General features: G+C 40.4%; 1 long non-coding RNA gene across 1 annotated transcript; it reads left to right on the forward strand.

The window, feature by feature from the left end:
* Positions 1-16,613: 16,613 nt before the first annotated feature.
* On the forward strand, positions 16,614-16,806 carry LOC149673148 (uncharacterized). The gene is made up of 2 exons (XR_016367136.1): positions 16,614-16,690; positions 16,760-16,806. It is a non-coding gene; the product is annotated as an uncharacterized LOC149673148 (long non-coding RNA).
* The last annotated feature ends 6,221 nt before the right edge of the window (positions 16,807-23,027 follow it).

A 23,027-nucleotide genomic window follows, 5' to 3' on the forward strand; every position in this document is an offset into this window, starting at 1 on the left:
CGATCAAGATTCATTAAACTACAGTCAGCGTTGAGTTGTGGACACCTGTTGACCACTGACTCAAGTACGTGGTTATTAGGCCCAAACTAGGCTTAGTAAGTTCCCCCCATGGGCCACCATATGTAACGAACCAAATCGGCTACACCATTAATTGCTGTAGGCCAGAGCGTACATTGTGCTCTAATAAATATAACAATCTACCTTACTAGTCGCAATAACTCCATTCTTTATTTCGTCGTGTTCGTTTTCACGATATTGACAAACTATCACAAATTTAACTGTACAGGTTTAACTAAAATTAATGGCGAAATGGTCTCTACTATTACCCGACGGCAACTGCCCTTTTCCTTTGTTCTGTATTCAATTTATAGTGGGAGAATCATCTCATGATCGAGCATATGACGTCATGGACGCCGTCTGCTCAATCGTCTGGTACAGTGTTAATGATTTAAAAGTAATATAAGTACGTTAAACTAGGGGTTTCCACTTGGTCGCGAAGCAACTAAATAATTACTAATATTTACATTCGTTTTTAGGTCCGTCTCTGTTTCAACGTGCCCCTTTGAGTAGATGGTTTACTAATAGAGGCGAAATCTTCAATGCTGGTTGGTTTTGGAGTTGATGCCTCACTTTCTGAAAATTAAATTAATTTTAAACCTCTAATTGTCCAACTAAACATAATTCCAAATATTAACATTGTAAAAGAATATTTGTGGCTGACGAGAGCGGGAGAGCGGTTATTTTTCATTTAGGAGAGATTTATTCAATTCCTCTAAATATGAGGGCTGGAAATAGGCACTGGTCATATTGTTGAATAACATTTTAAAACGTCCAAGATGATTTTTAAAACTGTAATATTGACTGGACAATATCATATTCAAAATTTCGAGCCATAAGAGAGCTCACTTGTCGTATGAGAAATATTTATTATTTCTGGCCCTGATGCTAAGCGTATAACATTGAATAAAACTAGAGTATGAGGAAGCGATGAGGATGTTGGCGGACTAGGTTACGTCTTGTTATGTACTAACCAGAAGGGAATAAGAGAGAAGGGACACACTTTATATCTCCATAATGCTTCACTGATTGGCTATCTAACTTCTGCCTTAGCTGTTACGTCACATAAGAAGGTGACGTCTCGGTTGACGAATAAAAAGTAGTTTTGTTTACAACTTTACATTGAAGGAGATAAAAATGGCCGAATTTCAAGTTGATAATCGAAATCAAGCTGCGCAATTAATTTAGATACACGGGTATTGAAAACATACCAAAATCAGATAATTTGAAGGTAATAAATAGATGGAAACTAATTATTCTGAATTAATATTAAAAATTACAAATTAGTTTTATTAAAATGCATACTTGAGGTTATAATTACACAAGAACGAAACATCGACAGCCCTAAGTCTTTGGAGAATGAAAATCTAGCAGACAAATGGGCCGATACCGCGGAGAACTTAAAAAACTATTTTTGCAGTAAATTGGTTAAAAGCTGTGTACTTGCGCAAAGTTTTCGCGGTTTTCTTGAGGTCGGTCAGACTCTCGTTACCAAAGCAGGCTCTAATGTCTCCCTTCTCTCTAATTCCCTTCTGGTACTAACAAACAAATTAGGTACCAATCTAAGAACTAACCTAAGATACAGTTGAAGGTATCATAGTTACATTGACGTTATTTTTTGACTTGCATTTCTTAAAGGAAGCGCTTTTCGAACTATTTTGCCTCTTGTTTGCGGATAGTAACCCAGTTACTTTCAAGTTACTTTTTCACCAAAACGAGAGAATTCTTTAGTTGTCTTAAGAAAGTTAAAGGTATCATAGTTACTTTGAAGTTACTTAATGTCATTTGAGTCTAGGTAATACGCTGGCAATAGTATTACCTATGTTTCGAGGAAAATAAGTTTTAAATAAATAGGGTGGGGGAAAATAGAGTCGGATCTCTGATTTCAAAAGAGTGAGACAACTGATGGGGAGATTCATCCAATAGGAAGCAGAGTCCACATAGGGGGATTAAGTAAAATTTTCGGGTAATGTAACGCGCTGAACAATTGCTTTAGATGTAGACACGCCCAGTATCGGATGAATTGTGACTTTTTATAAAGGATTGACAATTCCGTTATCTGCTCATTATACAATTTGGCTCAACACGTCGGTCAAGATGTCATTTTTAACAATCGAGGCCGTAAAGGGTGTTGTAAATTAGGTTAAATTACGTTGTAGGCAAATAGACCTAAAGCTTATCTTTTTCTATCCATGATAATGTTATCAGTGACTCCTTTTTTAACTCGAACCGATTTTATATATATCATTCACTCCACTGTATTTTTCCCACTCACTCTTTAAGTTGACTTGAATAAACATTGTTTATTTTTAAACCGTCTTATTAGTTTTAACAATAGGTTATGGGCCTAGAACGCTACCACTGCGTTTAGTAAAGTCGTAGTAACGTTGAATACTTGTAAGGGTGTAATTTTACGAAAAAGTGCGTCACATTTTAGAAGGTCTTTACGGAATTATAACAACTGAACCAAGAACAGTCATGGCAGGAAGTCACGTAAGGATCGAAACTCTAAATAAGGAAAATTACGATACCTGGAAACTACAAGTCGAAGCGTTATTAGTCAAGAATGATGTATGGAACTACGTGGACGGAAGTATAACAAGACCGACATTAATAGAGGGATCGAATGGAAATGCACAAGCAGTTGCGAAATGGGATCAAGTTGACAGGAAAGCAAAATCTGATCTAATCCTAGCCATTAGTCCTTCAGAATTGAAGCAAGTCAAAACTGTGCAACTTCTAGATCGGTGTGGCTGAAACTAGAATCCATATACCAATCGCGGGGTCCAGCACGTAAAGCGACGCTACTTAAAAGACTGACACTTAACAAAATGAAAGAAGGCGAAGATGTCAATGAACACGTCAAGCAGTTTTTCGATACGGTTGACAAGCTGGAAGAAATGGAATTAAGCATAAACAACGACCTTCTGGCCATTATGCTTCTATACAGCTTACCGGAGAGTTTCGAGAACTTCAGGTGCGCAATCGAGTCGCGCGACCATCTTCCAGACCCTGAAGCCTTGAAAATCAAAATCATCGAAGAAGCTGACGCAAGGAAGTCAAAAGAAAGCGACACAGTCCAAAATGCTCTGGTGGCGTTTAAGCAGAATCCTCGTAGAAAGCCAACGAAGGCAAAGGTTGAACCATGGAAAGCAAGCTGCAAGCAAGCAGACAGAGTCCCATTCAAATACAACTGCCATCGTTGTCGCAAACCAGGTCATAAAGCATCGGAATGCCCGAAAAACTTCAAATTCGTTCAAGAAAAAGCCGGAACAGCTGAAGAGAAGGCAAATGCAGTATCTGAATGCACGAAGGACTCCGAAGAATTCGCCTTTTACACCGACAGAAATGAAGAAGACAACTGGTGCTTGGACAGTGGAGCTACTTCACACATGACATCAAAGGAAGAAATCTTTCAAAGTCTTCAAGAAGTCGACAAGGCCCTAAATTTAGCTAATAATGATTCCACAAAGATCAAAGGCGGCGGACCGGTAAAAATTCAAGCAACGAATGGGAAGACTCGAAGAACTTTGAGTTTGGAACAGACACTTCTGGTACCGGATCTTAGAACGAACTTAATGTCCATATCGAAAATTACGGACAAAGGTTACGACGTACTCTTCAAGAAGTCGAACGCATTCATCCAGAAAAATGACGGAGAAACGATAGCCATTGCCGATCGTATAGGAGATTTATATTTCCTGAGAAAAAATTCAGAAGTAGCGAACGCTGCGCAAACCGAGATAGGCCCGAAATCGAACCTGGAGAACTGGCATTATCGACTAGGACACGTAAACGAGAAACATTTGAAAGACATGGCACGGAAGGACATGGTTCGCGGCCTAAAGCTGAAAAAGGACGAAAACCTGGAAACTTGCGACATTGCATCATGGGAAAGCAGTCTCGAAAACCATTTCCAAAATCTGTGGAAGGCCGAACAACTGAATTATTGGAGATCATACACACCGATGTGTGCGGACCCATGCGAGTTGCAACCATGGGTGGAGCGAAGTATTTCGTCGTCTTCACGGACGACCAGTCACGCTGGAGCGAAGTAGCCTTCCTGAAACAGAAAAATGAAGTATTCGATTCTTTCAAGGAGTTCAAAAGCAAAGTAGAGTTACAAACCGGAAGAAAAATCAAAACTCTGCAGTCCGACAACGGAACCGAATATTGTAACAAGAATTCCGACGAGTTTTTGAAAGAAAACGGAATAACGAGAAGGCTAACTATACCCCAGACACCAGAACAAAATGGAATATCGGAAAGAAAACATCGTACACTAGTAGAGATGGCTAGATGTATGATGATCCAATCCAAGTTACCACCATCGTTTTGGGGCGAAGCGATCGCTACGGCTAACTATATCAGAAACAGATGTCCTTCTCGCAGCATAAATGGCGAAATACCGTACACAAGATTGACAGGAGGAAAACCAACCCTAACCCATTTGCGGACATTCGGCGTGAGGGCATTGATCTTGAAAGAGAACATGACAAAAGGAAAATTCGATCCAAGAAGTAATGAAGCCGTATTCATCGGATACTCCGAAGAATCGAAAGCTTATCGATTCTGGTTACCAGAAGAAAGAAAGATCATACGAAGCCGCAACGTCAAGTTTCTAAACGAATTCCACCTCAATAGCAACTATACCGATTTTATCAGTCCAGAGGCATCCACTAAATACGAAATGGACTTAGAATACTCGGACGAAGCAACCAGCAGCAAAAGCATCGCAATACCATTGATTCCACCTACTGAAAATCTGAGAATAACCGACGAGCCAAATGTACAACAAGTGGCCATGAAAAGAGGACCTGGAAGACCAAAATTAATTCGCACTGGAGGTCCTGGAAGACCGAAGAAAACTTACCATATGGTACCGAGTAACGACGCCCCAAGTGAAGTTCAAAACGAAGACGTTCCAGACGAGTCAGCTAGCTTGATCAGCCTTCCAGACCCGTCAAATATGGAAGAAGCCCTGAAAAGTAAAGACGCTCACGAGTGGAAACAGGCAACTATGAACGAATATATATCCCAAATAAAATGCAAGACATGGAAAATAGTCGAAAAGCCTAACCATCGCCAGACCATCGGAAACCGTCTCGTTTTCCGTACCAAGTATGACGCCAACGGAGAAGTTGAGCGACGAAAAGTTCGGCTAGTGGCAAAAGGTTTCGCTCAGCAGTCCGGAGTGGATTTCCATGAAACCTTCGCCCCCGTCGTAAGATCTAGCTCAATTAGACTCCTAATGGCGTTGGCGGTGGAATTGGACTTGGTAGTACATCAAATGGACGTTGTAACGGCTTACTTAAATGGTGAAGTAGAGGAAGAGATATACATGGAGGTCCCAGACGGCTTGGAAGACGCTCTTCGGAACATAGTTCAAACAAATGAAGCCGACGAAGACATCATTAATACGTCTCGAAAATGGATGTCGGATTTGAAAGGAACGAATAAAGTCTGCCGCATCCAGAAGTCTCTGTACGGATTAAAGCAGTCTGGGAGACAGTGGTACAAGAAGCTCGATCAACGACTGAGAGAACTTGGGATGCTACCTTTGAAAGCTGATCCTTGCATTTACGTACTAAAGAAAAATGACGGAGACATCTTACTTATTTCCATTTACGTCGACGACCTAAACATTGCATGTAACGACATTGAGTGGATGGAACAGATGAAGGCCGAACTTAAAAAGAAATTCGAGATGAAGAAGCCCGATTCACTTCTGTTTGGGCATCGAGTTCCATCAAAATGTAAAAAATGGAACATTAACTATGTCACAACCAAAGTGCATAGAAGACGTACTACGACGTTTCGCTATGGAAGATTCTAAACCAATTTCTACGCCATTGGATGCAAACAGTAAACTCAAGAAACCGGAAACCTCATCTCAACAAGATTTGGAAAATATCCCGTACCAAAGTCTCATCGGCTCCTTGATGTATTTAGCTGTTTCTACACGCCCTGATATCTCGTACGCAGTCAGCTACCTAAGCCAGTTCAACACAAGTCACAATCAAGAACATTGGAAGGCAGGGAAACGAGTTCTACGTTACTTGTACTAATAATAATAATAATAATAAAAAAAACTACTTCTCACGGACTACTTTTTAAGAAAAGTGGTCAAGAAATACAAGGTTTTGTGGACGCGGACTGGGGAGGATGCATTAACGACCGACGGTCATACACTGGCTACCTTTTCAAACTGGCAGGAGGAGCCGTTACATGGGAGGCAAAGAAGCAAAAAACGGTCGCTCTTTCGAGCACAGAAGCCGAGTACATGGCTATGACGGAAGCCACAAAAGAAGCTATCTATCTGAGACAATTCTTGGAGGAAATCGGACTAACGGCGAATCCCGTGAACATCTACAATGACAACCAAGGGGCACAAAAACTCGTTCGAAATCATATTTTCCATTCACGAACGAAGCACATTGACATGCGTCACCATTTCATCCGGGAAGCACACGAAAATGGATTAATCACTTTGGAGTACATGCCAACAAATGATATGCCGGCCGACGTACTAACAAAGGGACTCTTTGCACCGAAACATCAGACTTGTATTCAAAACCTTGGAGTCCAGTTCATTGAAAATAAGATATAGTTAGGCTAACCCCGTACTTTAAGGGGGAGTGTTGTAAATTAGGTTAAATTACGTTGTAGGCAAATAGACCTAAAGCTTATCTTTTTCTATCCATGATAATGTTATCAGTGACTCCTTTTTTAACTCGAACCGATTTTATATATATCATTCACTCCACTGTATTTTTCCCAATCACTCTTTAAGTTGACTTGAATAAACATTGTTTATTTTTAAACCGTCTTATTAGTTTTAACAATAAAGGGCATTTTGGTTGAGAACTATAAGAAGCCTTTACCCGTCAGCAAATATTTTACCGCTTCAGAATTAACTGACGGTTTAGTCAATTTTTTTGGGGAAAAGTTTAAAGGAAGCAACGAATGCTCCATAATGTTATTTCTAAGTAGAGATAAAGTTGATAAGGAATATTGCAAAATAGACAGAAATTGCATTTTTTGGAAAGATATTTTCCAGAGAACCATTTCCTCACAAAAAGACTTTTTTTGTGAAAATCAGTGAGTGCTATTTATTGTCTTATTTTATGAAATTTTTTAATTTAATATATGTTTTATCAAAGGAAGTTGCGGTTTAAAGCCATTTCCGACTTCTCAAAGAACTTTCCATCCTATTTTACTTAAATGAAGAACAAGAACTACAACGGAAATCATTTGTCTACACTATCGTAGCCCTAATTGTCAAGCTTCTTCGTAAGTATTTTAGGTTTTTTTTAAAAATATAGTGCAACAAGTATATATATAGCTAACTACACTAAATTATAGAAGGGATCAAGGGAGTCGGTTTTAATATTCACGACCATTTACCCGAAAGCGTGGTTCGGTGTTTCGAAAACACTTGCAAAAAAGAGCCATTATGGACCAAGCCCTTGTGTCTGCCTTCAAATTATATAAAAATGTTCCCAAATTGCGGAGATTCAACTCATTTGGAACCGCGTTTTGGCGTCCAAGGTTAGATGCTTTATGAATTTCAGGGTTCGCAAAGGCGGTGGAATTTTAAGCTGAAAGATGGACCTTATTATATGAGGTTTTTTACGAATGATGAAACTCTGAGAAGAAACCATCAAATGAGACTGATCTTTCAGCTTCAATTGTCAGCCACAGCGCCATTGCGAGCGCAGGTAAATCTCATCTCGTTAATAATAATTTTATGCAAATAGGAGGAATCTCGAAATTGCTAGAGGTAAATGTAGACGGCCCTTATGCCCAACTTCCAAGCATAATAGACGCATTGGAAAATGAAAAAGCTTTTTTAGAAGCAAATAAAAGGAAATATTTGATGGAAGTTAAAATGATTGAGGAAAAAATGGAATCTAATATAAATAAAATCAAACGTTTCAAGCAAAAAGTTGCTCAAGAAAAAGAGAACGAGAGGTTGGGGGCTCTCGTGAAAGAGTCCATGACTCCTTCTGATTTTCCGAAAGTATTGGACATTTTGGGCAGAATGAAAGTTCATTTCGGCGACGAAAATGTTTGCCGAACCTTAAAAAGAATTGCTGTAAATGAAGGACTTTTTATTGATTCAGGTTAGTTAGACATTCGAAAATGCATTGGACCAATGCAATGTTAAATGATACATGTAGGCCTTTAGGTGATGGCAACACGCGTAAGTGTAACTTTGACTGTTCATAGGTCTAATGCCCTGTGGAATGTACCTACACGAACGCGTTTAGAGGATACTTATACTCTCTAATCTTTATATTCTTTTAATTATATTTATTATTCTAGAAAGTGAAAGTGAGGATTCTTCGATTCCAGCTACTCCTGGAAGAAATTCCGAAGGTTGGTGATTTACTTACTATTATTTAGAGAAACGCTAACAAGTACATATTTTTAAAGAAGAAGGTTTGGGAGAACCCAGTTGCTCGATCACAATAGAACAAAGAAAAGCAACACCTACAACAGAAACCTCCAGAAAAATAAGAAACGAAATTGCAAATGACCATGAAAATGAAAAATCAAACTAAAGGCTATCAAGAGAAAGAAGGAGGAGGAGAAAATTCAAAAAATTCAAGAGGAAAAAAGAAGGAAGTTACAAGAGGAAGAAAGAAAAAAGGTGTAAGAGGAAAAACGAGAAATGGAAGACAAGCAGAAAAGGCAGAAGAGAAAAGAGGAAATAGGACAAAAGGCCAAAGAGGATAAAGCCAAAAAGGATAAACTACTAAACTCCAGAGACAATGAAGAAAAGGAAAAATTGGACGATTTTAGTGAGGAGTCAATTTCAAGCAAAGAGTCTAATGGTAAGGGTGAGATTATTAGTTACCTAAATGTTATTTACTAATATTATTCCTTGTATATAGACGATAATCTCAAATACATAGTAGAAAATGAAAATGATTTCATCGGTAGTGAAAGTAAGAGTGAAAATTCAGACTCAGATAGTGGTTTGGAAATAATTCCAAAAATTAAAAAGTAAAATTTAGACAGTGCATTATTATAAAAAGTACAAATATCACAATTTAAAAAGTGTATAAAAATATTACTAAATTAATTTTGTAAGAAATTTATTGTATATTAAATATATTCTTTTTAATTGAAGAATGTTACAAATTTATTTTGACGATACATTCAAGTTACTTATCACTTCCACTTTACGGAGAGTAACCGAGAAAGTAACCATGTTACTTTCAAGTTACTTTTCGCCTATAGTTCGCGGAGTGTATACGAGAAAGTAACCTAAATACTTAAGTAACCGAGAAAGTGACCCAAATACTTAAGTAACCGAGAAAGTGACCCAGTTCCTTTCAAGTTACTTTTCACTTCCGCTTTACGGACAGTAACCGAGAAATTAACCTAGTTCTTTAAGCAACCGAGGAAGCAACCCAGTAATTTTCAAGTAACTTTTCTCCTAGAGATCGCGGTGAGTAACAGATAAAGTAGCCCAGTTACTCTAGTAACCGCGAAAGTAATCTAGTTACTTGAGTAACCGTGAAATTAATCAATATATTTAAGAAACCGAGATAGTAACCAAGTTACTTTAAATATAATGTTCACTAACACTTTACGGAGAGTAACAGATAAAGTAGCCCAGTTACTTGAGTAACCGCGAAAGCACCCTAGTTACTTGAGTAACGGTGAAATAAACATAGTTATTCTATGAGAGCGGTTTCTCTCTTAGATAATACTTCATACTGACTTTAATGTATAAGGAGGATGTAACTTTTTTCGTATTATGTTTACTTTTATGAAAAAATTCCACGGATCTACAATCTATGATAAATATTTTTATATCAAAAGTGTATTTATTGATGGAATTATTCTCTTTTAAAAATGTAAAAACCCAGGCTTAAAGTTTTCATTTTGGAGCACTTCAAAAACCCTTTAGTACCTTTCCATCCACCAAAAATACCAATGACCTAGGGGAAAAGTAAAAATGTGTGGAAAATGAATGGAAAGGTACTATTCGTAAAAAAACCACCCAAGATGAAAATACAGGCTTCCAAATGAAAACGAGAGTCGCTTGGAAGAAATATAAGTAGGATGGGGCATACCCCCAAAAACTCTCCTACCTACACAAAAAAGGGAAATCACCTTTGGCGACTTAATAGCAAGGTTTACTCAGTAAAAGGAATAAAAAAAAAACTACCCATTGTAATATAAGTTCAGTTAAAAAATAAAATTGTAACAAGTAGCACGAGATTTTGTCTCTCCTTAACACGGAAAATATAAACGGAAAACTTAAACCTGAAAACTTCAACTTGCGACAGTTCTTTTATAGTTCCAACTAAAAACTTAAACTATCAACGAAAAAATATAAACTTATGTAGGGCGAACCGAACTAATCATAAAAATCTCCCACATAATGGTGCCGAAACCCGGGATCACAAGAAATTAGTCGTGAGTGAAATATATTTAAACGAAAAATTAAACTAGAATTAGAAAGGAAGCGTTAGCAGCTACTTGCGTGAAAAAAAAATTAAATTACGGAAAAAACTTTATCCAACGCGTGCTAAAAAATGACCGCGGAAGAGCAAGCTGCTACAGCGGCCGCAAAGGCGTTAGCCCCCGCCAACATTCAGTAACTTATGGCCCTAAAAGCTTCGCAAAAGGCAATAAGGACCTCGGTAACAAGAACTTGTAACCTGATAGACTCACTTCTGAAAGCTACAACCATAAACACGGATGATCTAGAAGATCAATTAGCGATTATCGAGCCAAAAGAAATTACAATGAACGAGATCGATCAACGAGTGAAGAACCTCACCACCAACACCGATGAAAGGGAAAAAGATGTCACCAGAGCCATGGACAACCGAGACCGAATTATCGGAACCAAATCCAAGGTCAACCGAATCCTTGCTAAACTAGCATCGAGACCGGTCATCCAAACATCCAGCGGGGGATCGACTACTTCCGGATCAAACTCCTCAGAAAAATCAGCAACCAAGCTTTCAACTTTAACGATGACCAAATTCAACGGGGATTTCACAAAATGGCCAACCTTTTGGAGCCATTTTAAATCAGCGGTAGACGACCGAACTAACATGTCAAAGGTAGACAAATTTACGTATTTGGTTTCTTTCTTAGAGGGTGAAGCGGCTAGTTCCTTAGACAATATGATAGCATCAGATGAGGCATACGATGATGCTGTAACAATGTTAGAGGGTAGATTTGGGAGAAAAGATATGATCAAAAATTCATTGATGAGCGCCTTAAAAGCTGTACCAAAAGTTAATAAATCTAGTGATACAAAGGGCTTAAAGAAAACTAGTTGATACTTGCGATGGAAGTATAAGAAGTTTTAAAAATTTAGGGGTAAATATGAAAGAAAATAGTCTCAGTCTAGGGCCCGAACTATTAGAAAAAATACCAAAAGACATTAGAATTTATTATAGTAGAACCAAAAATGGAGATGAGGATTGGGATGTAGATCACATTTTGAAATTCTTGAGAAGGGAGATGGAAACTAGAGAAGTGTCTGAATCAATTGGTGGGGTGAATCGCACTCTGGTAGAGATCAAAATAGTATAGAGACTATTTCTTTTCGGTTAGAGCGGAGGAATCTCTCCGCCTTGAAATAGCGCAGTCTATACAACCCGCCGGTGTGTCTTTTGACGCGTACATCGCGAGTATTACCACGATGAATCAGAACCAACGCGTTCCGTACACTGACTCCGAACTTGTTGGTATTTGCAAGAGAAATATCCTCCCCGAAATACGCATCCATGTCGTCAACGACAACATAAGGACAATGCGCAGTTTTATAGAAAAGGGCCGCGTAACAGAAGAAATTTTACGAGCGACCCCCTCTAGCTCATTGTATCCTAGAGACAGTGCAAAGTCTATCTCGCGTGAATCCAGTGGGAGAAGAAATTCTCCCACCGCCGCGGTTTTTACTAGACCGCCGGGGGGAGGGGCAAAATCAAAGGTTGCGACACCTAAAGCAAGAAATACCAACAGACCAAAGACTCCGACACAGGTTAAGCCCGAGCAAAACGACTTAAGTCGTGCAGAGTGCTATAAATGCGGACTCTTAGGGCATTATGCCACAACCTGTCCGGACAAACAAGAAGTCGCGCAAAGACAGGCTTCGGACAACGCGAAAGCGGGAAGACCAAAAGGGGATCGTCTTCCCGCCGCGCGAAGAAAGTAAAGCCCCGTATGGAAATTGGCTCTCTGGATGTGCGTCGTTGTGAGGTTGATCCTCCCGTGGCCATAGATGCTGTGTATTCGCATGGGACTTTCGCGACTAGACTAGATTCAGGCGCTGATGCATGTTTTATCAGCTTATATCAGTGGCGTAATTTAGTCAGAACATTAAAACCAGACTTAGTACTTCCGGAAGAAGAAGAGACTCAATGCATAGTGTTAGGCGATGGACGTTATACCTTCACGAAGGGACGCGCGCGAATAGACTTCCGCTTAGGACAGCTGAAACTAAAGCAAGAGTTTCACGTAGTTCCCTCACTGCCAAACGATTTTATTTTGGGGAAAAATTTCCTGTACAAACATCGTGCCACAAAAACTTGTCAGATTGACGGAACAACGTTTCCATTCGTGCTTAATCTCCCTGGGTTAAAGACTCCAACACCTCAGATTATCGAGGATATTGAACAAGCTGTCGCGTTGCCTACACTGAGTCCTAAACAGATGGAAGACTTAAAAACTTTATTATTACGATTTCCAAAACTATTTTCGCCAAAAAGCGGGACGTACGAACTTAGTTTACCACGAGATTCACACTACCACCGATGTTCCCGTTAGTAAACGCGCGTATCATGTTAGTGACGAGAAAAAACGGATAATTGAAGATCATCTTCACGAAATGATCCGCGACGGAATCGTGAAGCCCTCCGTTAGTCCTTACGCGTCGCCTGTGGTACTTGTCCACCAGAAATGCGGAAAGATACGTTTCTGCGTCGACTATCGCGCTTTGAATAAAGTGACCGTGAAAGATCCGTATCCGCTACCGCAAATAGAAGAAATATTAGGAAAAATGGGTGCCCCAAAGTTCATCACAGCACTGGACTTAAAGAGCGGCTATTGGCAGATAGATCTCCATCCGCAGGCGAAAGCGAAGACTGCTTTCATCACGCATGCGGGAAAGTACGAATTCGAAGTACTTCCGTTCGGTCTATGCAATGCCCCGTCGTCGTTTCAACGACTCATCGACGAAGTCTTCAGGGATGGACATCACTTTTCCATCTGTGTCTATCTGGATGACATCGTCATTCCATCCAGTACTTGGGCAGACCATTTACAAGCCTTGGAATATGTCTTTCACCGACTGTCTGAAGCGGGACTTACGCTTCAGACCAAGAAATGTCGCTTTGCGCAAAGCGAAGCGACCGTGTTAGGGCATATAGTTAATGAACGAGGGATTCACATTGATCCCTCCAAGACTAGGGCTATCGTAGACTTTCCCGTCCCAAAGAACGTGAAAGAAATCCAAAGATTTCTGGGCATGGCGGGATGGCACTCTCGATTCATCCCGCAGTATTGCAAAATCGTTGCCCCGTTAAACCATCTCAAGAAGAAAGACGTTCCGTTCCAGTGGAAAGAAGAACAGCAGAAAGCGCTCCAGGCCATCAAGGATGCGATCTGTATGGCGCCTCCTTTAGCGGCTTACAACCCTAAGTTGCCGTGTATCCTGACAACGGATGCTAGCGACGCCGGACTTTGAGCTTTCCTGTCTCAAATTGAAGATGACGTCGAGTTACCTATTGCCTATGCCAGTAAACAACTGACCGACGTCCAGCGAAGATATACCACCACGGAAAAGGAATGTCTTGCCATCTATTGGGGAGTTGGAAAGTTCAGACCATACTTGGAGAATATACCGTTCACTGTGATCACCGATCACAAAGCGCTCCAGTGGCTATTCACTTTGAAAGAACCAAATTCTCGACTTGTTCGTTGGGCAATGTACCTGCAGACATATGACTTCAAGATCATACACAAGATGGGAGTTGAGAACAAGGTTGCGGACGCATTATCAAGAGCGCCTGTCTCGCTATTAGCCATGTCTTTGGAAGACATGACTTCACCGTCCTCGTCAGAAGATTCTAGTCCAGCGGAATCCTCTTCAATGACGTCGACTTCGTCCTCAACCAGTAGCGGATTTGCTCCTCCCACCAATCACGCATTGTACCACTCTTTCACGCTGGAAGAAGTACGAAAAGCCCAACAAGATGAACAAGCCACCAATGACATCATAGTCCAGTTATCAGGAGATAATCCTCAACGACATCGGTACTACGAACTAAAGAACGATGTCTTGTATCGAAAGGCCTATGGTAGACAACCCGCAAAAATATATTTGCCACAGCGGTTCCGGCGGGACGCCATCCGCTTGTTCCATGACCACCCTCTATCTGGACATCGAGGTCGAGATCGTACCTTCGATAAGGTTCGGGTGAGATACTGGTGGCCATCGTTCCGGCAGGACGTTACCGAGTACGTCCGCGGATGTCCTTTGTGTCAGATGCACAAGGCCCGCAATAGAAAACGTCCAGGTCTCATGCAGCCTACGGCCATTTCTGAGCCATTTGATTTGCTGGGAGTGGACATAATGGGCCCTCTACCAAGAAGCCGTCACCATCATAAATACCTCCTGGTTTTTACGGACTATGCTACCAAATTTGTCGAACTGTACCCAATTAAGAACATCACCGCCAGAACGTGTGCGAAGAAACTCGTCTCCGTGATAGTTCGCTACGGATGTCCGAAAGCCATCGTGAGCGACAACGGGACACAATTCGTTTCTCAACTTTGGAAGGACATTCTCAAGATGTTCAAAGTCAAACCACGATACATCACTCCGTATCATCCACAGAGTAACATCGTGGAACGCACAAACAGAGTTCTGGGCGAAATTATTTCAATGTTCGTTTATCGAGATCACCGAAGATGGGACGAGAACTTGCCATTTATTCAGTTCGCCATCAACTCGACTACACACACCACAACAGGAAGAACTCCTTTCTACCTAAACATGGGTAGGGAACCGATATTTCCCTGGGACTTGGACGTGGGTATGCCAGTAGCGGAATTTGTTGAAAGGTCCGCATCGCTCTCAGCTTTAGCGAAGCAACTTGCTTTGTCTAAAGAACTAGCCAAGAAAGAGCAAGCACACCAGAAACGCTACTACGATCAAAGGCGGGAAGGAATTGAATTTCCCGTTGGTGCGCTTGTCTGGAAGGAGACGCATCCCCTGTCTCAAGCGGCACGTGACGTCGCCGCTAAGTTATGTCCCAAGTGGGATGGTCCCTACAAAATCGCAAAGAAGATCGACCGATTGCGATATCAGTTTGAAGACCCAGAGACTGGAGAGAAGAAAGGGATCGAGAATATCGCTCATTTAAAGCTGTATTGGTCAAACAAAGATGTCTGCCAACCGGACGGAAGCCAGTCATCTTCAACGTCAAGTTCTACAACGTCACAGTCCGTACCTATACTTCAGGACGCTGGAGTCAGTACTGGTGACGAACGTCGTGAGACTCGACGAGAAAAAGACAACGACTGTTGAGAGACCAAGAAGCACAAACTGAGTCGTCTGGAGAAACCTCTTCCTCAACCTCATCTTCATCCAAGGATGATGATGGATCCTCTTATGTTCCCTCGGAAGAAGTACCAGATCTACCTGCGGAATCTGAACCAGACGCTTTCGCCTTATTCTCAGATCCTCCAGCGGTTTTCCGAGTGAATCGGATACCGCCAGACCTTTCCGATCTTAATTCCTCGTCAGTCGTGTCTGGTCCCAATCGAGGGACGTGTCGAGAAGGAGACATTTGGGTTCCGATAGTTCTAACTCTTGGATTAGGTAATGTGGTTGTAAAACTAAGTTTAGGCTGATTTGGGAGGAACAAGGGAATCAATCCCAGTTTGAGGAGGGAAATTTGAGGGAGTTGAACTTCCCTTGGGAGCAGGAATGCTCTTATGAGGGAAGAGTTGATAGGGAGAAAATCCCATTACTGAAGAGGCGGCCGTCCTCTTTCTCGTATTAGTATCTTCTTCATTCTTCTCTTCTTCAATGCGAAGAATCCGGTTTAAAACCCTCCAAGGAATCTGGCAGCCATGTTACAACGTTGCCTTTACATTTTGTCACGTGATAATAGGAGCGCGTTTTCAAATCACGCGCGATTAAAAATTGTTAGGCCTCACTTATATTTCAGAATTTTCCAGAAAGGTAAACAAAATTTATGCAGCAAAATCAACAAATATTCCAAAAAAGCCAACAAAATTTTTCAGAAAAGGTAAGACCTTCAAGTTTTTATTTGAGCGGATAAATGTGCGCCTGTTTTTGTTATTATCAAGTTAAATCAACTGAATAAATTTCCCCCTTTTCCAAAATTGTATGTTTTACTTCAAAATAATTTCCTTTATTGATTTAGGCTTAGACAAATGGAGCCAGAGATGAATTTTCAAGGGTGCCATCTTTGGTGCCAGGTCAATATCAATATTTTTGGAGGTGGAGCGCGAGAAGGGGAAGGGCGAGGACCATATCGTACGGGGCGCTTGCGGCCAGAAGATAAAATGTGTTCAAATTGCAAAAAAGCGGGGCATTTCGCCCGTAGTTGCCCAGAAAAAAAATGTGAGTTAAATACTTATTTAAACTTATCGCGGATTCCTAACGTGAATGAAGTTTTCGTTTTAAAAAAAGTGGCGAAAATGAAAAAAGAAAAAAATGCGAAAAAAAAATACGAAAAAGGTACACAAGAACCATAGAAGAGATGAAAGCCCGAGCAGCAGCGACGAGAAAATGGAAGTGGACCCGAACCAGAGCAGCAGCAATGAGAATTTCAGCTAGCCTTTTAGTATCCCCTTTCGATTACTCCCGGGTAAGTCTATTTTCTACTTTGGCAGCCACCCATCAAGGACTATAGATTGCTGTCAGAAGCGCCGGTGTGACGTCACCCATGCTGTTTTTCCATAAAGAAAAAACGGTAACTGTTTTGGCCGCCCATTGCTAAAGGTAGACTCATGACGTTTAACCTTGGATCCAACGTCACAACTGACAGCACTCTATAATCTTTTTGGAATGAAGGTTCTAGAGATACAGTGTCCTGCAACCATTGTAAGTTAGGAATATTTCAGGAAATATTAAGTTATCCTATATAAGAATATGATTCTTATATAGGAGGTAGTGATGCACCATTTCTGTTAAAGCGCGCATATTCCAAATAACACAGAAATCTGTAGATAAACAGGGTCATTTATGTTAAATGATGAGCGGCTAAATGTGCGCATGTTTTTGTTATTATGAAGTTTTAATTTAACAACTGAATAAATTTCCCTCTTTTCCAAAATTTTACTGAATTGGATATGTTTTTACCCCTTAATATTGCTACCTATTCCGAATTATTATTATTGTTAAAATAGCACAGTGCACAGGCCTTGATACATAAAAGAGGCAACGGTCGAGCTGCAAATTCACTATCACCATTGAAAATGGTAAGACGTTTCGCCGCGGTGAAGGCTGAGGTTACGTGAGGTAGAAGCCAAGGAAATTTTGGAAAAACTTTACTTTAGCTCGCGCATTCAAAATAAAGTTTTTTCAATAAATATCATTTCTTGGAGGTTAATTATATGATAATTAATTACATTTAAGTCGCGGAAACTATTTTAATAAATATTTTCACGACCATAAAAACCCGACCAGTTCCTTCTTCCTAGCCACATTTATTTAGTTTTCCAAACAATATATCACACCTTTTCCCTAATATTGTTGTTTATCTTCATTTACTTCCCAAATAATATTATACCTTTTCAAAATATTGATGTTTAAATTTAGTTAGTTTCCCAAATAATGCTACGCCTTTCCAAAATCTCGTTGTTTACCTTCATTTCGTTCCTAAATAATTTACGCATTTAAGCAAATTATCGTTTATTTTTAAAATTGAAGGTTTCATCAATTATTTTCCTATCCTAATATGAGAATTGTTAATGTTTCAGCGGGGGTTAAAATTTCATAGCTATATTTCCGTCGCGAGTCCTTGCTGTTATGTTTACCCCCTTAGTAATCTTTCAAAATTGATTTCAGAACGAGTTTAGGGCGGGCAACAGTCTTAATGGTGGTAAATACATACAATTTTCAAATTAAAAAAAAAAAAATTACCAACTTGCGGCGGGTTTAGAATTTTTTTCACTATTTTTTTAGAACTCCACGTAGTCTAATTAAACAGAAACCCGTGTTGGTTTGGTTAGATAGGTAAAGTAAAATCCTACCCAATTTACGGACATTCAGGAAGCCGGTGTGACCTTCTAACTCTAACCCTTTTGAATTTCCTCCTTAACGGATCATGTGACGTCTGGCTCCTCTGCTGTGCGTCGAGGTAGGTGCGCTCGTGATGCATACCGGACTGTCTTGTTTAAGTAACCATCCCCTTTCCTCTTTGACTCTTCTTTTCTCTACATCCTCCCCGCGTAAGGGCTGCCAAAAATCGAGCTTTTCCGAAAATTTAAAAAAGCACGCGGTTTTAAACTGTTTAAATAGATATGGCAGATACCCGGCTTAACCCTTTACCGGGTTACCGATACCGATATTTACAGAGTATGATCCAACGGCTTAAGTACTAAAAATAATACCAAACAATTAAATTTAAAGAGTAATTTCATGAATTATATACTAATATGGTTTTAGATTTCTGGATTAAGGCCTTTTTTTAAGTTCGCATGATCCGATTCCACTTGAGTAATCAATTTATGTAAGTCTTGGTCGGCGCCAACTAAGGCGTTGTCGTCCGCGTATTCGTTTGCTGTTGTGTATTGGGCACCGGGAGAGGGACCACGAGGGACCTCTCCCGTCTGGGCTTCCCCCGACTTGCTAATCTTTTTCTCTTGACAGTCGGGTGCTAGATGACCTGGTTTTTGGCATTTAAAGCATGTTATAACACGTGTAGATGGGTAGGCTAAAGCTAATTGACGACCCGGAGATTTTGATCTCTGATTATTATTCCTAGTAAAGGATCTTTGACCTCTATAGGAGTTGTTAGCCCTATCTTTGGCTCTAGAGTCCAACGGTTGTAAGGGATATTCCCATTGAGGAGAAGCAGGAGGATTACTAGGGCTTTGACAATGCCCGGGAGAACAATGACTATGGGAGGAGCCCCTGTTAGCTGGGCAAGGGGACTCAGCCCTTGCAGTTGCCTTAGGTTGAGGGGGAGATTTCCTCTTTTCCCTTTTCTCGGCATTCCTTTTCCTAACTTCAATATCCTTCTCAATTGTTTTACAGGAATTCCTTAACTGTTCCATTGTAGTGAATTGCAAAAAGAGAAGGGGAGTTCTAAGTTCGTATTTCAAATTACTTTTTATAATTGGAACTAACTCCTTTTCGGTAAGAGGATGGGTCATCCCTAAGTTTAACTTCATTACATCCCCGAAGAACTCCTCTACTGATTCCTTATCTCTCTGACTCCTTTGGGAAATCTCTATTTTGAGTTTAGAATCAGCTTCGGAGTCTCTAAACTGAGCTTTAAAATGCCTTTTAAATGTCTTCCAAGCTAAATGAGGATGGGCAGGGTCTGAGTTGCAAATATCGTCATACTGACGAAGTAAATCCCTGTACCAATACAAGGCATGCCCTCGTAAAAGGAGAGGCAATGCCGCTAACTTGTCTTCATTTGATAGCTTGTGAAATTTTGCATACTCCTCAAAAACAGTTAAAAACTCTGAGGCGTTATCGCTAGAAGATCCCATGAAAGCTAACCTTTCTGGTGGTTCAATTGGGACTTTTGCCGTCTGAGGAATTGAACTTCTATTTATTAAGCTGGGTAGATCCCTAACTAACTTATCCAAACTAGTAGCTATAGCTTTATTTATCGCTACATTTTGGGCTACTGCATTAGCCTGGGTGGTAGAATTTTCTGCCAATGTCTGGAGTAAGGGTAATATAAAGGATCTTACAGTGGCGCCGCTAGAAACTTTTGCGGGGTAAGCGGTATTTTGTGTATGGGCCCCCTACCCAGCCGTGATCCATGCGTGGTGAAAACGGGGGTAAATCTAAGGTACACCGCGGTGCCTGAGCGCTGCTTTCTCGCGCACAGTTGACGTAGAGGATGACAGAGATAGGGCGAGGAGGTCAATCCCCCTCTGCGCAAAGGATGTGCGTCCTAAAACTAAACGTACCGAAAATTGTTTTTACTACCCCCCTATTTTCCCATTTTTCGGCGGATTTTATAAAGCGCGTTTCTATCTCCCTCTTTCTCTCCTCTTCGTATTTACTATTTCGAAATAAGAAGTAGCAGTAGAGAGTTTAAGTTGCAATACGTGTAAGGTTCTACAGTGCATTGGACAAATGCACCGTAGAAGCCTAAAAGTAGTGCAGCATAAACTCTCTAATAATAATCCTCGAGTCAGCGCCGTCCCGTTGACGATCCTTATCAGTACACAAAAAAGTAACACAATAGAGCTGGTCGAAGTGAAAAGTGCTCGGTTTAGCTACCTCTTTCGCTTCCAATAAATTCCTACCAGAAGGAGGTTTCGATCAAGTGAAAGTATTTTCGCCTCTCACTTCTAGGCCCGGTAGGACTAAAGGTCCCCATCCCCAAAGCGCATTCTTTACTAACCTAACCCGATCCCATTATGATAGCGATAAAAGTCGGCCAAACCTGTAATAGCCGCCGCGGTATTCCACCTGCGACTCCAGGACTAAATTTTGAATATTTTCAGTAAAATCGTATTTTTGTAAATGAGGCCCTTCCTCCAAAATTAGGCCCCCTTCAAAATTTGAAGTAAGCAGTCGCTTACCGCGATTACCTCTGGCGGCACCACTGGGATCTTAATTCCTCGTCAGTCGTGTCTGGTCCCAATCGAGGGACGTGTCGAGAAGGAGACATTTGGGTTCCGATAGTTCTAACTCTTGGATTAGGTAATGTGGTTGTAAAACTAACTTTAGGCTGATTTGGGAGGAACAACGGAATCAATCCCAGTTTGAGGAGGGAAATTTGAGGGAGTTGAACTTCCCTGGGGAGCAGGAATGCTCTTATGAGGGAAGAGTTGATAGGGAGAAAATCCCAATACTGAAGAGGCGGCCGTCCTCTTTCTCGTATTAGTATCTTCTTCATTCTTCTCTTCTTCAATGCGAAGAATCCGGTTAAAACCCTCCAAAGGATTATCTGTTTCTGGCGGTGCTAGCGTGTCGCCATCGTCTCCCATGGAGGCAAACAGATCGTCCTTCGTATTATCCTCCCTTCTATGTAAGGTAGAATCGTCCTCCTCATCCTCAGATGTTTGAGGTGATCTCCATGATTGTTTATCGTCCGAGTAGGCCATAATTAAGGTTAAGTTTACCAATATACAAGTTAGTTAAATTTAATTAAGTTTATACAAAATAACCAATGTAAGTTATCTTTATTTCGATACATTAAACATAAGGATAAGTTTTGACTCCACGGTGACCTCGGAAAAAAGGTGTTTTAAGAATCATATTCCTTTTTGTAATCGCTAGGAGCACTAAAAAACGCAAAACATATAACACAATTAGGATTACTTATATCCTCCCTACAAATCGCTAAAAAACATCTCTTGGCTACTAGCAATCTACGACCATGGAGCAATATTTAAGGATATATTAATAGAATGAAATTACTCCACGGAAAATGCCAATGGAACATCCGTAGCAATGTTTTATGGAGATCAGAAACCTTACATACAAGCGCAAGTTAAGTCAAGTAAGGAGAGTTTGGCCTGAGGAATGTAAACTGGACCCTTTACAACGAACTGTTGAGATGCGAAGTTTCTCAATAGTTAGAACAATAAGTTCTAAGTGTGCCACACTGTAGCTTTGGTTGTTGATTTCCTATATTGCGACCAAGCAATCTTCTCTCTCTTACACAACAAACTTAATTTGTGACATTTATAATAAATCGACTTGCCTACTCTGTTTTTATTAACTACTGATATCATTACTCGTCGTTTATTAACTTTGGAAAGAGTCCCGTAATTTTTTATGCAATGGGGTAACGTCTTAATACGCCGTCCTCGGGTCAACGGTAACAGGGTGAAAGACATTTGGGTGACGACAACTGGGTGTTCGACAATTGGGTGTTCGACAATTGGGTGTTCGACAATTGGGTGTTCGACAATTGGGTGTTCGACAATTTGGAGGGCAGATAATTGGGTGAACGACAATTTGAAGGGCTGACAAGAGGGTGAACGACAATTTAGAGGGCTTACAATTGGGTGGAAACGAGCGTCAATTGGGTGGATAAAACATTTATTTTTCAAAAAGTATACATTTGTTGAGAAACCATCATAGTTTGGTCAGAGACAAAACCGAAGCAAACTGAAGCTCACATCTCGAACAACTCTACTGACAGTTGCTTGGCTAACTGCAAGAAGAAGCTCTTGATCAATGCCAGTTTGATATGATCCAGTCGCATAAAAGCATACTGCAATCAAGATCTAAAATATTGGATTACATTTATTTTTGTGAACTAGGTTAAAGAAAATTTTTAAGAGACTGAGATGTATAAGCCAGTGCTACTTGCTCGATTGAATTGCAGCTTCATTTTAATTTTTTCATCGCATCTTTCACTTTTCAGAATTTCAAAATAAACAAAATTGTGATAGCTCACTGTGTTTACCTTTGAATCAACAGGTTGAGCAGTGATTCGAGCTAAGCCTTGGCTCCAATCGTTCGCATATTTTAATAACCAAGCATTGAGACAATCGAAAAAGTTTAATAAATTGAACAGTTGGTACTTGGTAGTTCAAAAGCTTTTTCGGGATCTCTTAAATCAGTGATTTAAATCCAACTGATTTAAATCAAACTACCCGGCTTTGCAGTACAAGTTAATAGTTTTTAATTAAAGTGGTCGCATGGTGTTCAATACCCACTTCAGCATCAAATAAGTGTTCATGGAGATCGGAGAAAATGTCCACTCCTACAATTGTTCGTAGAACAGCAAGTTCAATGGCCAAAGTTATGT

The sequence above is a fragment of the Phalangium opilio genome, unplaced genomic scaffold (genome assembly GCF_054372755.1).
Source record: "Phalangium opilio isolate 3A_F unplaced genomic scaffold, DU_Popi_V2 ptg000053l_1, whole genome shotgun sequence".
Taxonomy (NCBI): Eukaryota; Metazoa; Arthropoda; class Arachnida; order Opiliones; family Phalangiidae; genus Phalangium; species Phalangium opilio.